Source organism: Callospermophilus lateralis, unplaced genomic scaffold, assembly GCF_048772815.1.
Source record: "Callospermophilus lateralis isolate mCalLat2 unplaced genomic scaffold, mCalLat2.hap1 Scaffold_45, whole genome shotgun sequence".
Classification (NCBI taxonomy): Eukaryota; Metazoa; Chordata; class Mammalia; order Rodentia; family Sciuridae; genus Callospermophilus; species Callospermophilus lateralis.
Genome location: NW_027514398.1, coordinates 1,393,867 through 1,410,034, shown reverse-complemented (window position 1 = coordinate 1,410,034; position 16,168 = coordinate 1,393,867). Strand labels below are relative to the sequence as shown.

Below are 16,168 nucleotides of genomic sequence, written 5' to 3'. Positions count from 1 at the left end.
GTGATGTCATAGAGAACACTCAGTGGACAGGTGGTACAAATGGAGAAGCACACCCAAAAAACCAGTTAATGTAGATTATTAATTTTTATTTGATGTCATCTACAAAATTATGAGACAAAAACATCTGTAACTCTGAACCCCATAATTATTAGCAAACCTAGATGTATTAGGGCCAAGATACCAATGGTAAAGGTCTTGGGCTAGATCTTGTGCTAAAAAAGGAATGTGAAGTTTCTGAAGAAAATTATGCTGTTTGCTGAAATCTCAAAATAAACTTCAGAGGAAAATGTTTATTTTATTAATAAAATAATATAGTTTGTTGATCTATTTCATCCCTTTTCATATTTCATATTAATAGTATATATCTTAGGAGAAAATGAAGCAGAAGCCTTTCTTTCAAATAGTGTCATATTCATCAATCTCAGCCTATTCTCTTACCAGGGATATATGTGGATTCACCCAAAACACATTTTTCTCACTTCCGTTATCAAGTCCCTCTAATATACTCCAGGTGCCATTCCAGTATTATTACCAAATTACGTCTGGATTATGTAATGGTAGTTGTGCTCCCAATTTACATAGGCTTTCTTATAGATTCAGAATTACCATATATTATCAAAAAAGTTATTGATATAATGTCATCTTGAGGTTTTCTGTGGTAGTGTGTTACTTTGATTTCATATTTCTCTTATTGATTAAGCAGTAGGAACATATTGAAAACTCAACAATTTTTAGTGAATTGAAATTGAAGGATTGCACAAAAGTAAAGAATTGCAACCTTCTCAAAAATGCATCTTAATGTAGTAGGTGTGCACATTTATGTATTTTTTAGAGCTGTCTTTTGACATTTATTACAAGAACTAATGCCTTTAATAAATTATCAAATATGACACTGAAAATCATGCCCTCTAGTTATTGTTTTTTAATTTGTATTTTTAATCTTTTATTGAGCTAAAGTGTTACCTTGATGCTAAATCTGATCATCGTGTATGACAAATAAGGAGTCACATTATATATATATTCTAGAGCTATTGTGTATGAAAGAATAACAAGTATCAAATATGGATGAGTTTCTGAAATAAAAAGTCCTCAATAGAAATGCTGGCCATTATGTTTTAATTATGCAATTCCTCATATATGTGATTTAATAGATTTAAATCTTTTCTTTTAATAATGGCTACATATGTTTTTGCTTCAAATTGTTTTCATAATGTTAAAATATTCTAGCAATATGTGTAGAAAGCTCTTTGGCAGTATTTTAGGCCTGTCTTTGAATCCCCAATGTAGCTATCCACCTTGCATATATGTTATTATTATGACCAGAAAAAAATATCTTAAGTGACCAAAGTCCAGCTATTGAATATCAGTAGAAATATATTATTATTGTCTTCTCCTCAATCATCTGGAATAAAGGTGGTAATTAAAGACACAGTTCAGATAGACTCAAAGTAATTTCATTGTAAGGTTTATTAATTAAAGAACAAGAATTTGGCCCAAGCCTAAAAGATGAACTTCCATAAAATCCCAATATTCATCTGCTTGAAGGAAGCAATGTATTTCTTCAGTAAAAAAACCACACATAAAAATGATACAGAAAATTTGATGTTAATCTGATAGAATATTTTCTATACAAGACATGTTGTGTTTTAAGTCAAGTGTCTGAAATAGTAGGTATGTACTTTAAATTGTTTCAAGCCACATATTAAAAAAAAAAAAATACCAGGCATCAGGGCTAAGATTGTGGCTCGGTGGTATAGTGTTTGCCTAGCACATGTGAGAAACTGTGTTCAATCCTCAACACCATATAAAAAATAAAATAAGAAAATAAAGTGTAAACAAGTTTTGAAAAAAAAAAATAGCAGTCTTCAGAAAACCATGTGGATGAGACTAAATAGTTCCATGACTCTTTAGACCTTTTAGATATAAAAGACAGGATTGTAAAAAAAACCAAAATAGTAAAACATTTATGTACATAGGATACCATTTTAAAATCTGAGGTGATGTAGATATTTGGTGAAAACATCAAAGAGTTGATTTTTGTTTATTTTAATTTTTAACTGGAATCTACTATTTGTACTTGGATATGAGACCCATTATAGTAACTCAACATGTGTATATAGTGTGTAATTATCAGATCAGGGTAATTTTCATCTTATTAAAATTATTATTTTTTGTTTGAAACCTGCAGATTTTTGGACATTTTGATTTCTTTAAGAAGTTATTATAGAACGTAATCACCTTATCGTGCCATAAACCCTAAGAGTTACTTTCTGGTCTTAACTGATTTTGGCACTCCTTACACAAAATCAATCTCTTTCTCATTCTTATCATAAATCTGGGAAGCATTTCTGTTTCAGTTTCTGTGTAATCAACTTTTTAGCTTTAACACATAAATGCCACATGCAGTATTTGTGGAAAATAAATGTCATTACTAGGAAAAAAATATTATCCTCAATTAATTATTTGGGAAATTGGCATAATTCTTTGCATTCACTCATTCAGTGTTTTGAACTTGTCTATAATAATAAATCTGTAAAAAGAATAAAAATATATAAATCAAATATCCATGTTTTCAAAATTTTATGGGTCACATTTGGTCAATGGGAGTAATTTTTGTGACATCTATTTTTATAAAAATGGCATATGCTAATTCTTAAAAAATTATTTATAATAAGTGAATATATTATATGTATGTTTTTGATTGTAAGTTTAAGTAGATCCATGTTACCATGGAAGAAATAACTTTAAAAATTGTATTAGAGTTGGCTCAGTGGCACAGGCCTTTCATTCCAGTGGATGTGGAGACTGAGGCAGGAGTATTGAAAGTTCAAGGCCAGCCTCATTAACTTAGTGAGTTCCTGAGAAACAATTTAACCCTTTATCAAAATAATAAAAAAAAGAAAATGGGACGCACACACAGTGGCACACACCTGTAATCCCAGTAGCTCAAGAGGCTGAGGCAGAAGGATCAAGAGTTCATATTCACTCTCAACAACGGTGATGAAATAAGAAAATTAGTGAGACTCTAAATAAAATACAAAATGAGGCTGTTGATATTGCTCAGTGGTGGAGTATCCAAAAGTTCAATCCCAGAAGGGCAAAATCAAATAAATGAATAAAAGGTGCTAGGGATGAGGCTGGGCTTGTGGTTCAGTGGTAGCACAATTGAATTGCATGGCATGTGTGAGGCACTGGGTTTGATCTCAGAACCACATATAAATAAACAAAATAAAGATCTATCAACAAAGAAAACATATTTAAAAAACTGGTGATGTATCTCAGTGGGTAACCACCCAAATGCACTCACCCTGTACCCCTTCTCTATCTGGGATGACAACCCTAACACATATGAAAGAACAATATCTCAGCCTGGCCACCTATCCAGCATTTCTCCTTTAACAGCCTATGAGTACCCATTCCTCACTTGATGCCCATTCTTTCATGCCACCGTGGGACTATGCACTGAGCCTGCACTAAGCCACCTGAGCACAACTGGTTGTTAAGGTCCATGTCCAGGTATCACATATTCATTTCACTGGGACCTGATATTTTATAAAATGGGTTTCTAATAATTCAAAATAACAGGTTTAGGGCTGAAAGTTCAGTTCAGTAGTACAACGAGTGTTTCCCATGAGACTGGCTCTGGGTTCCTCTGCCACGTGACCAGCGTGAGCATCATGAAAGAAGATTTGGTGCATAAAAAATTGCTAGTGAGTTTTAAATTAGAGAGACTCTCATTACCTTTAGCACAGCTCCAAGATGGCTTCTCCTGGTTCCCGCCTCCAGCCACCTAATATAGTGGCGAGTTTTACAGAAGAGACTAGCGAGAGAGGGAGAGCATGCCAGGGAGTGAGCTTTTATTGGGGAACAAAAAATTCAAGGGAAAATCCCATCCAATGAAGGATAAGGGGGGCAGCATCTTAAGTTCAGAGCCAGAAATTGGGTCTTCAGGTCAGTGGCCAGGAACGGCTCAGCACGGAGAAGCCCTCGGACCTGGGAAAGGGTGGGGAAGGCTTTTTAACACAGGCTGTGTTTAAGCACCTCTCACCCAGGCAGGGAGGTAACTCAAATCACGTGTAAGGATGGCCTCCCAGGATCCAACTCCAGCAAGTAAAAAAAAAAAAAAAAACCAGGGAGGCCTGGTGGCACATGCCTATAATCCCAGTGACTATAGAGGCTGAGGCAGGGGGCTCCCAAGTTTAAGGACAGCTTCAGCAATGTAGTGAGGCCCTAAAAATATTAGAGAGATGCTGTCTCTGAAGTATAAAAAGGGTTGGGGATGGTTTTTCAGTGCTTAAGCAATTCAGGTTTAGTCCCCACAACAAAAAACAGAACCAAACCCAAACTAAAGGTAAAAAACAAACTGTATTCCCCAATATTCTTTGCAGGTAGGGGTCTCTATAATTCTGTGCTGGCCAATGAGATATCAGTGGAAGCAACTGGGCCTCTAGATCTTTGTTTTTTTCTTCTTCCCTTTCCCATGATTGCTGTATTGAATAGATTGCAAAATGAAAAAAAGAAAGGGTTCTGGGGCATGATAGCATAGCTGGATAGCCATAGCAGCCCAGAATTCCAACCACTGGGCTTTTTTGACTTTCAAGTAAAAGGAAATCTTTTTTCAGTATTTTATTGGTATATTTTTCTAGTAGTGGAAAGAGAGATGCATTGATTTTTTTTTCTTTTCTTTTCTTTTTTTTTACTTTCTGTTCATTGTCCTCAGGTACAGGAATAATGTATGCCAAGAGAACCAGCCATCTTTGTCAACAATTATTATACAGGTCTCTGGGGATGGAAAGAAAGTACAAGACAAAACCTCGACTTTATCTAATCTGAGCCCTTGGGGCAGAGTTAGGCCTGAGTAATCTCCAGGATCTCTCACCTGCCCCAGAATGTTCTCAGAGAGTGAGTATATTTTCTTTTGATGCCAACACTCAAGTACAAAATCTAAGGGCTCCCATGGCTCTCCTGAGAACTGTTCCACAAGAGGCTAACACTGGTACCAATCTCAATTCCTGCACTGATGGGCCATTGGGAAAGTGATTTTAAGCAAGCCTTACTGTTCACATTTTTTGAAGTGGATCTTCTCCAAAAAGACTTGAATCTAAATGAACACAGAAGGAAGAAGCCAGGGTCCAAGGACTGAAGATAAACACTGCCTCCAGAGAAACCTAGGATTTGAAAAAAAAAATTCAATTAAAGTGAGGTGGCAGGTAAAGTATAGACCTTGACATAAAACAATAGCCTGACAGCAAAATGTCAGGTGTGGAAATGGACATATGTGTGAAAGACTGACTTTTTACAGCCTCCACTATAGGTGAAAATAAATGCTAAAATTGCAATATGTAACATAAGAAAAAGGAACTACAATTTTTTTCTTTTTTTGTACAAGGGTTTGAATCTAGGGGCACATACCACTGAGCCTCATCTTTAGATTTTTTAATGTTATTTTTTAACTTTTGAGACACATTGTTAATCACAATATTAGTGTATTCTTATATCAAACAAGCACTTTGGTCACAAAATAAATATGTCATGTTAGCAACTACTTCTCTTTTACTGATTTTGGTTTTTTTCCTTAAATTCAAGTGAAAATGGTTTATTTTCATATTTAATAACTTTTAAAATTTTTGCCATTATTAATTTTTTTATTATTTTTATGTGGTGTTGATGATATAACCCAGCACCTCATGTGCACTAGGCAAGCACTCTCCCAGTGAGCCACAAACCCAGCCCATATTTAACCCCATTTTAATCAAATTCTTTTCATTCTTTCTACCCACCCTTGCATTGTTATTTACCCTCCAATCTGTGTGACTAAAAAGACCTGAGAAATGATACTACCTAATGTTAATTCTGGTGTTTGGGGCACTGGGTTTTGGCAAGATTCCCACTCTTTAATCAGATTTTCAGTATTCTACTGTATATTTTGAATTTTTCATAGGAGCATTTAGCATTGTTGTAGAACAATGCAAACAGTTTCCCAAAATATGGCACTATTTTTGAAAGGTTTGTGGACATTGAATGACATGATGAGGAAAGCACCTGGCATGGTGTGGTTGTGTGATTCTGAAAAGACACAAATTTCATTTTGAGGTCACAAATGGTGTTCTTACCTATAATGTCCTTCCATTTGTTCTTCAGCCTACTTCAACTCATCCTTCAATAGCTACTTTAATGTGAAGAATTCATATTCTCAGCCAATACCTATACCCAGCCAACTAGACCCCTTCTCTGAAGACTAAGAATCTGAGCAGCACCAAAGCTACAGCAGAAAGGCTTCCAGTGTGCTCATATATCCGTGGGATCCAGAAAAGACTATAAAGGGGTTTTGGGCACTGAGATTACCTTGCAAAACCCAGCTCCTGGTTTTATTGAATTTTGCCATCAGGTTCCCTTGACCTCCCCAGTGTCATCTAGAGCATTTTTTTTAAAAGCACCCAGTTCAGTTTCTGCAACTTGAAACACAATTCCCCAACTGCTGCCCTATCTCTACAGCATTGAGTCAGGCTGTCAAAATAAACAATAGTTATACATAAGTCATTATAAAGAGGCTTTTCTTCTGAGACTCAACCTTGAGAAAGATGGCCATGGTCAGACACTTATGCTCCCTAAATCTGAGATGCCCCAGCTGGCTGGAGAAGAGATCACAGATGATTCTTGTTTGCCAAGTAGCTGTGCCCATCCTGTGCTGAAAGGGTAAGAGAAGGTGCTTAAGGCCACAGATCTAAAGAAAAGCAGAAGGTCATTTCCTTTGCAAACATGCTTTTTAAATACTGGCTGGGCTCTTTCACATATAGGGCATGGACCTTGCTAGTTGCTTGCCAGTGCCTCTTCTGCTTCCATAATACACAGATAACTTTTTAAATTTTTGCCATTATTAAATTTTTTTATTATTTTTATGTGGTGTTGATGATATAACCCAGCACCTCATGTGCACTAGGCAAGTGTTGAAAACGTGCTCACGGTTATTCAAATAAAGTATTATCATCAGCTGAATTTTGTAAATGGAGATATTCTGACTTAGGTTAGCAGAGTTGTTCAAGATCAAACATTAAAGATGTGGGGTTCAAAGGTGACCAGAGCCCAAAGGTAATTGTCCCTTAGACTCAGTGATGTCACAACCATGGGCATCTCTGCAAGATCCCATTTTTTCATTTCAGATAGAGTTTTCAAGGAGCAGTAGAGAGGCCAGGTGACACAAGGAGGCTGCCATAGGAGTGAACTTGATGGAAAAGCATGGCTAATGAAAAAGAGCAGAGCCATTTTTTATGTTAGTGGATGTTGGTGGAATTGGGCCAAGCCAGACTGCAAATATGCCAGAGCAGGAGGGAAAAACCTGCAATCCAAGAGTGTTAAATATGTCAGTGGAGGCTGAGCCACGTGGACAGAATGCAGAGGATCAAATGGATGCAGTGGGCGTGGCTCTACATAAGAGAGCAGGTAAGAGGCAAGATGTTGGGTGGAGCCCATTTAAATAAAGTGGAGATGACCTAGTGGGGCTTGAATGTTGGGCAGAGCTGGTGAGGCAGAGTCAGGCGGAGTGAGTGGAGCCCACCCAACAGTGGGTAGGGAGGAGACAGGGCATGCGTGTGGAAGGCAACACCCCATCCAGCACTCCTTAGGAGAGCACAGCCTAGGAACCAGGAGGCACAGTGGTGCAGGAGCAGTGGGCATGGTGGGTATGCCCACAGGCGGCAAATGGAGTCAGGTGAGGCATCTGGAAATTTTGTCAGGAGACACTGTGGAGTCAGTGGGGAAGCAGGATCTTTGGAATCTCAGACAGAAATGTGACCTCAGGGTCTGTTCCATTGGGGGTCTCAGTTTTTCCTCTTACACACTGAGGCAATGGGGGGAAGCTGAAGATGCCACAGCACAGCCTTTCTTGGTTCCTTCCTCTCATGGGATGCTGTGCACTTTTTATATTTCAGGTTGATTGGGTTCCATGGGATTTCTGGAAGAGGTCCTGGAAATATCACCTGAGACACTTTGTTTTTGGGGAACAAAAATTTTACTGGCGTGTTCACAGAGACTTCTCTTAGTGCCTACTGTGTACATTCTGAGACCTTGAGGTCCAGAGAGGTTAAGCCTGTTATGCAGCCATAACTTGCTGGAACCTAGTTTTGATAGCACAGCCCACTTCACTCACTCACTCAGGCACAGGAAGTGTTTTCTAGCACCTAGGCAGTGAAAAAACATAGATGGGGGAGGAGGCCTTAACCCTTTCCTGGGGCGACTTTGGAGAACTCCCTAAATCTGTAAAGTAGAACAGGATGTGATGCCTTTCTCTCAGGCTGGTCCAGCTTCTCTAAAAGGCAGTTTGGCATGGAAGGGGCAGGGCATCTATTTTGACAGTATTATCATTTAGGTTTTTATTTTCTTTTAAACATTTATTTCTTAGTTGTAGGTGGACACAATACATTTATTTTATTTTTATGTGATGGTGAGGCTTGAACCCATTGCCTATGTGTAATAGGGGAACACTTTACATCTATGAAAAAACACAACCTTCATTTAGTTTTATATATTGAAACATAACCCCTCACATTTTAAAATAAAACTATAGTACCAGGCTCTGTTCTAGGCAAAGAGGACACAGACATGTACAAAACAGCAAGGAATCTCTGCTCTCATTCTTGTGGGGGCTACTATTACCCTGTTCTGAAGCAAGAATTCAGGCACTAAAGGGACATGAAGCACTGACACCCTTTAGGCATCTGATCTAATGTTACCATCCATGGCAATGTTTTACCTTCTCAATTATTCTAAAACACACCCCTCACCATGTCACTTAACTGCCCCAATCCTTTTCTACCTGTGAGATAAAGGCCTCCTTAAGGATCCCTCCCTTGTTGGCTTCTCCAGTTGCATCTCCTCACCCCTCGCTGAGGTTTCAAAAATTCCTGTCTCATCCCTACTTGTACTTACTGTTTTTCTTAATGTACCCACTTTCCCATTGTTAGAAGTGCTAACTCCTAATTAGACACTAGATGGCGTGAGGACTCTACTTTTGAATTTTTTTTTCTGGCGTCCACGAAAGTATCTACCTACTTATTGGCTGGCTTGGTTAAGAAATATTTTAGAAAGCCCTTCAGTATTTGTTTAATAAGCAGCTTTTTAATTTTTTTCATACGAATATTCATTAATTGTACGTATGAAATTAATCATCCAGGTATGAAAGGGAGTAGTATGTATGTATGTGTATGTGTGTGTGTATGTGTGTGTGTGTGTGTGTGTGTGTGTGTGTGTGGATAGATAGATAGATAGATAGATAGATAGATATGAACATATATCTTTTTTTCAAAATTTATTCAGAAGTGGAATAAGGGTTTCAATTCAGTCATGGCCTCTTTCTACACCTGTTGTTTCTGGGATGTTTCAGGAGTCCTTACTAATATTGCAGGTATTTTTTTTCTATGCTGTGGATATTATAAGCCATTAAATAGGAAAAAAATATATCTCAGAGATTCCAAGTGTTATCTCACTTGTTGTTGTCAATTGGTCATCTCTAGGCCTAAGTAAATATTCACTGCTCTTTGGCAAAAGCAGCTTTTAAGTCCCTCAATATGAGGAGGATTTGTGGCTATTTAGCAGAACTTGTCCCCATGGATATGATTATCAATAGAATATGTATTATATGACATGATGGCGTGACTTGGTAACAGGAATAAAACTGGCTTAAACTGATTTACTTATTTATTATTATATATTTTATAAACATTTAATCTACATATAATTATATACTTATAAAGCAATAATTTGGAATACATGTATCTCTCTTTCACACATATATGTTTATAATATTGTCTTTAGGATAAGCAGGTTTGGGGATTAATTGGAGTGAGTGTAATGGTGAAAAGATCAAGGACAATTGCTGAATTTATGACTTGAGCACTCTAGGGTAGTTGCTGATACCCAATCCTGTATGGAGCAGATAAAAACACATGAGGCTAGTCTCAAAGAAGGCTTTTGTGTTGATGTTTGTGATTTCTCCTTGATTTCCACATGAACATGTCTGAACATAAGAGGAGAGGACTGGGAAGAAAATGAATATTTGGAATGTGGGGGAATGTGCAAAATACTGCAATGAGGTTGAGCATGACCCTAGGTGTGGGTAAAGATATAGAAGTAGAGGGAGCATTTCTCTGAGCCGGGAACACTACTATATTTAGCATTGGTGAAGAAAATTATATGAAGGAGACAGAGAGTGAGGGCATCCAGTTAAGGAGATAGAAAACCAGGGAAATGTAATGACATGAATTTCTGGAAGAGATGATTTTAAAAATAAAGGCAGAACCTTTTGTTCTAAAAGCCACTAAAAAGTGAACTAAAGAGTGACAAAGGTGGGACCTTGTGATTTGGTGCCATAGTGGTTTCTGATGATCTCAGTGGAGCCCCTGTCCTCAGGTGGTGGGAACTGAAGCCAAATGAAAGATTTACGTAAAAATTAAGGTCAGCATAGTGAAGGCAAAAGCTGGAGATAATTTTTCTGATTGTGTACAATGAGATAAAGGAAGACTCAGCCAGGTGTTAACATTAATGGCCTCTGAGATGTAGGAAGAGTTTATTTCTGCAAATGTTTGTGACTGCAGAAATCTTTTATCTATTACCATGTTTGCCACCTGCACCCTAGAGTTGATTTTTTAGAAGTAATATAGAAGCCCAATAGTAATTTCTGGAGAGTAGGAAGGGTGCTGGGGCAGGGCAAGGGGTGAAAGTAGAAGATAGATAATTGGATATGATAACTGTCTGCCTTGCATTTGGAAATATAATGTTCAATTCCATTAACATGCACAATAAATATTTGTTAATTAAAAACAAATTAAAACTAATTATTCTATTTCATCACTGAAAGGTAGGCACTCAACACCAAGGGAGAGAGTATCCTTTTTTTTTTCCTGCTTGTGAAAATGGTTATTGTTAGTCATCTATAAAGAGAACTTATTAAATAATTTTGGAAAGAATAGAATGCATTTGAAATGCTTTGTTCTCAAAGTATAAAGAGGTTATCTGATGGTCACTGAAATATTTGAAGTGCTACATTCCATCCATTGTCAAGGTAGTTTGTGCCAGCTTCATCCTTTGGGAATGTAATATTTTCCTTATTCCTTCACTATTTGTTGCAATCAAGTCACTGAATCTGCCCACCCATAAAAGACAAGGATACTAAGCTTTACATGCAGGAGGGGATGCTATTCTCCTGCACTGTTTTGAACTCTTCTATATGAAATATTTGTCTGTTCCCATCACTTATTATCAATGAAGTCAATTATATTTTATCAGTAAATATATATTCATTTGTTGCTTTCACTTATAATTTACTGATAATGATTTTTATTTTATTGCTCATATTTTTCCAGCTTTCACTCTTTCATAATCTTTTACTTTGATTCTCATGTCATTTTTCAGGAATCCACATGTGGGACATCTTGGGAGACTCTCCTCTTACTATTCCTTCTCTTTCTCCTACTATATTCAGGTTCATTTTTTAATTTATCTAATCAGATCCTAGAATCATCATTTTCTCCTTGGAAATATATACATTTTTACTGGTATTTTTAGGGAAACTTGTGTAATATGTCAGGCCCAATGCAAAATGAAAACTTTGACTCCCTGTATAAAATCAGGTGACCTCTACAATTGACATCATGCCACAGAAATCTATTTCTTTCTTCTGTGATCTCTTCACATGTCATGGTAAATTTTGTCTTTCTTTTAATTGTCCTTATTACAGAATTTTAAATTTTTATCAAGACTTCTAACATTCATCTTTATGTATGCCATATCAATTCTAAGTGCAAACTTATGAGCAAGTCACATTGGAGAGCTTACATATCCATGTTGTGTTCATTAATACCAAAGCAGTGAATGTTACACAGAACCAGTGCAATTGTTTTTACTACAACTTGATAACTGTGAACAATTTCTCCAGCTGGTTTGTTAATGAGTTTGAAAGAACTGGAAAAAAAAATGACTGTGGATCACCCTACTTTTCCTTTCCCTTCATATTCTCAGCTGGAGAAGTGGGTTAACAAAGTGAAGTACCTTGAGTGAAAAAGCTGTCTTCTTTCTGTATTTGAATCTAATTCTGGTTGAAAGTTAAGTTGTGGCCTCCCCGGGTTTCATCATGCTCCCTTTTTTTACTTACTGGTGAATAAGACATGGTCATATTGTGCTCAACTCTCTCTTAGCTACTATATTTTCTTGCCCACTGGAATTTGTGATAATGGGAATGAAAACTCAGTGTTCATGAGGTGGTCAAATGCAGTATACCTGCAGGTTACATTTATATGCTGTGTTTATACCTGTGGTCCACTGCCTTCTTGGAATTTACTTATGAAAAATAAGTAGTAAGGTTAAATCAATAAAAATTATGATAGCAACTGCAGAATATTCAATCAAGGACAGGTCCACCTTGAGAAGTAATCCTGACTGTGTAGGAAGAGCATCATGGGGCTAGACCTCCTTTTCCTGCCTTCTGCCTCCTCCTCTCTCTCCATTATTCTTTCCTCCCTCAGTCCCTTGTATCCTCCCTTCCTCCCTTGCACAATAGTAAGAACACTAAGTAGGATACATGTACTCTGAAAACATATAAGTGAACATTATACTATTGTAAAGTGTAAGTACAGAATTTTGCTGCAAATATCTAGAAGTTATTTATTTTATGCAAATAAAATTTTATATCCATTGAAGAGCAGCACCCCATTTCACACTAACCACATTTCTTTGCAAACAACATGCTTCTCTCTCTCTCTCTCTCTCTCTCTCTCTATATATATATATATATATATATATATATATATATATATATATATGTAAATTGAATATATATATATAGTAGTAAAATGAATATATATATATAAATTTAGACACATGGTCTCATTCAGTTGCTTAGGGCCTGGCTAACTTGATGAGGCTGGTTTTTAACTTGTGTTCCTCCCACCTCAGCTTCTCAAACCACTGGTATTCAAGGTATGTCCCACTGTACCCAGCTCACTTAATGGATATTCATAGAGATTATTTTGTGTTTCAGATTTTATACTCTTCTCAGGTGATGTGTAAGTAATTTCTCTTATTCCAACAGTTGAATCTTTTCCCTGTTCATGCTTTACTGTGCTGTGCAGAAGCTTTGGTTTAATGGAATTAATTGTCTGCTTATGGTTCTCTTCCCTGTCCTTTTACTGTCATAACCAAAGGACCATTTCCTAAAGCAATGTTGTAAAGTGTTTCTTTTGTGTTTTCTTTGTATATTTTGCTCACAAACTTATGCTCTTCTTTAATTTTTTTTCTATTTTAGATTGAAAAAATAGCAACTTCATCTGCTTGTGTTGTATAGCAGGATATTTCATCTTTCTACATACAGATTTCCAATTTTCCCAGCACCAATTGTTGAAGAGGCTATCTTTTCTCCAATTTATGTTTTGGTCACCTTTGTCTAGTATGGATTGGTCTATATGTCTTTTGATATGGGGTTTCCTTTTTCTTTCTTTTTTAAATTATTTCTCTGTAGTATAGTTTAAGGTCTAGTATTGTGATGTCTATTGATTCAATCATTTTGTTGAGAATTGCTTGTTGAGAATGACTATTGTGGCTCTTCTATTTTTTAAAATGAATTTCACGATTGCTTTTTCTAGTTTTATGAAGAATGTCATTGCACTTTTAAAAGGAATTGCACTGGGACTGGGGATGTGACTCAAGTGGTAGCTCGCTCGCCTGTCATGCGTGCGGCCCGGGTTCGATTCTCAGCACCACGTACAAACAAAGATGTTGTGTCCGCCGATAACTAAAAAAAATAAATATTAAAAAAAAGGAATTGCACTGAATCTGTATAAGTATTTTGTTAGTATTGCCGTTTTGACTATAATCATTCTTCCTACCAAGAGCATGAGAGATCTTCAATTCCTATCTTTAGTGTTCTTTTGTTTTCATTGTAGAGGTATTTTTACCTCTTTTTTAGATTGATTCCCAAGTATTTTATTTTATTCTTTCTTTTTCTTTTTTGAGACCATTGCTAATGGGGTGGTTTTCCTAATTTTTATTACACTGAATTCATTGCTTGAGTATAGAAATTCATTTGGTTTATGGGTGTTTATTTTATATTCTGCTATATTGCTGAATTTATTAGTCAAGAAAGTTTTCAAGTGAAATTTTTTGGAATTTCTAAATATAGAATCATGTCATTTGTAAATAGTGATAGGTTGATTTTCTATGTTTCTATTCATTTATCTATTTATTTATTTATTAAAGATAAATGAATAGAAACATAGGTTTTGGATAGAGCTTTAAGGATGATGTTGAATTTAACTGGCAAAAAAAAAAAAAGGCATCCTTTGCCTTTTTTTGAATTTTAGAGGGAATGCTTTAATTTTTTCTCTCTTATGAACAATGTTTCCGAGGAGCCACCACAGAAGGCCCAGGTGCAGTGGCCACTGCCTGGGTGGGCACAGGGCTGAATAAGGAGAGGAGGGGAGGGAGCCCCCAGGGAGGCCATGGACAGTCCTCCCGCACCAGGCGCAATGGTGATGCGGAGGCTGGAAACACCCTTCTATGATAATGAAACACTGAGCAGCCTGGGCAATGGCGTCAGTGGCATCAGCAGCAACTTTGCGTTCCTGGCCCGCTTGTCCCTGGGGCGCCCCAAACAGCGTCGTTGCAGGCAGAGTGGTGAATCATAGGCAGAGTGGAGAACAGCTGACGCTGAGCCTGAGCAAACAAGTGGTCGTGGCGCCCCCTCTGGCCCCCCTGCGCAGAAAGCACCCCCAGCAGTGGCCCGACAGCCTGCTCTCCAGCCCAACCTGGGGCTGGTTCAACCACGCTGACCAAACATCCAGACCAACGGGCTGGTCACAACCACTCTGAAGAGCACGCAGTTCTTCTACCCAAGATGGTGGCCAGGGAGGAGCAGGAGTTCACCGAGGACTTTGTCAAGGCCCTGGAGGATTTGAACAAGCAGCACCAGCTTGGCTGGGTGCAGCCTGGTTTCTGCTGTGGCTTTGCAGGAGGACCCTCTGGCACGGCATCGGGAGCCACCCTCCCAGCTGGCACCAGTCTTCCTAAACCTGAGCCACTACAAGGATGGCGCCTGGGGTGCTGGGGATGCTGCAACTGTCGCCATCTCCTCCTAGCCCGTTCCCTTCCCACAGCCGCTGCCTCCCAGTGATTTAATGGGGCTGCTGTGCCTAGCTGTGCTCAAGGACAGCCACAGATGGTGCCCAACTTGTCAAGCTTGGGAGAGAGCCTGCTGTCGCCAATTGACGTGGACATGCAGGAGCTCATCAAGGCTGAGCCCAAGAAGCTGCTCAAGTTCCCCAAGGGCAAGCTGGAGCATCTCTCACCTGGAGGAGAAAGTGAAGAGCTCAAGAGTCAGAACACCGAACTGGCGTCCACCAGGAGGCTGTTGCCCAAGCAGGTGGTGCAGCTCAAGGAGAAAGTCCTCAGTCATGTCAACAGCAGCCGCCAGCTGCTACTCCAGCACTAGGTGCCCTGGTACTGAGCCCAAGCACAGGGCGCATTCTCGGCCTGCCTCCTCTTGAGGAGCGGGCTTGCAGGGCACGGGGATTGAGCTCCCAGGAGTTGGTAGGGTGCTGCCCTGGCGACCCCCTCCTAGAGGGTGCCCAGAACTTGGAGAGGGCGCCTTGGACTTGACAAGGTGGACCCCCTGCTCCTGGGGGGTTGGGGGCGAGTGCATGACACCCCCTAGTACTGCCTCTGTTCCCCGCGCTGCCGCCAGGTGTCACACAAACCCAGGGCCTAGCCGCCCCTTCTACACACTGCTGCAGAAGGGGCTCTGTGCGGTGCAGCCTTCAGCCTGCCTTTTCTTTTACACTTTTTTTTTTTTTTTTTGCCTTTGGAAGAAAGAAGAACAGAGTTTTCGATTCTTCCGTATTTATGTTTCTACTCGGGAACAAAGGGTTGTGTGTGTTTGTATTTCTTTGTGTTGGCTTTTTTAAAAGAAATGGGAAGACGAAAAAAAAATATCACCCCTTTCTTCACTCTCGCTACCCCCTTTTGTCCTTCGGACACTCCCCTGCCCTTTTTGTTCTTTGTTTTTGTTTTTGTTTTGCTAGGAGTCCACATTCCTGTTTTTAATCTTTGTCCGGTTTTGGTTTTCTGTTTTTAGTAAAATCTCCTTACTCCAAAAAAAAAAAAAAAAAAAAAAAAAAAAAAAGAA

The 16,168-nt window shown here is 38.5% G+C and overlaps 1 pseudogene; it reads left to right on the top strand.

Annotated features, from left to right (window-relative positions):
- The first annotated feature begins 14,513 nt into the window (after nucleotides 1–14,513).
- Nucleotides 14,514–15,490, top strand: LOC143640662 (transcription factor JunD-like; annotated as a pseudogene).
- The last annotated feature ends 678 nt before the right edge of the window (nucleotides 15,491–16,168 follow it).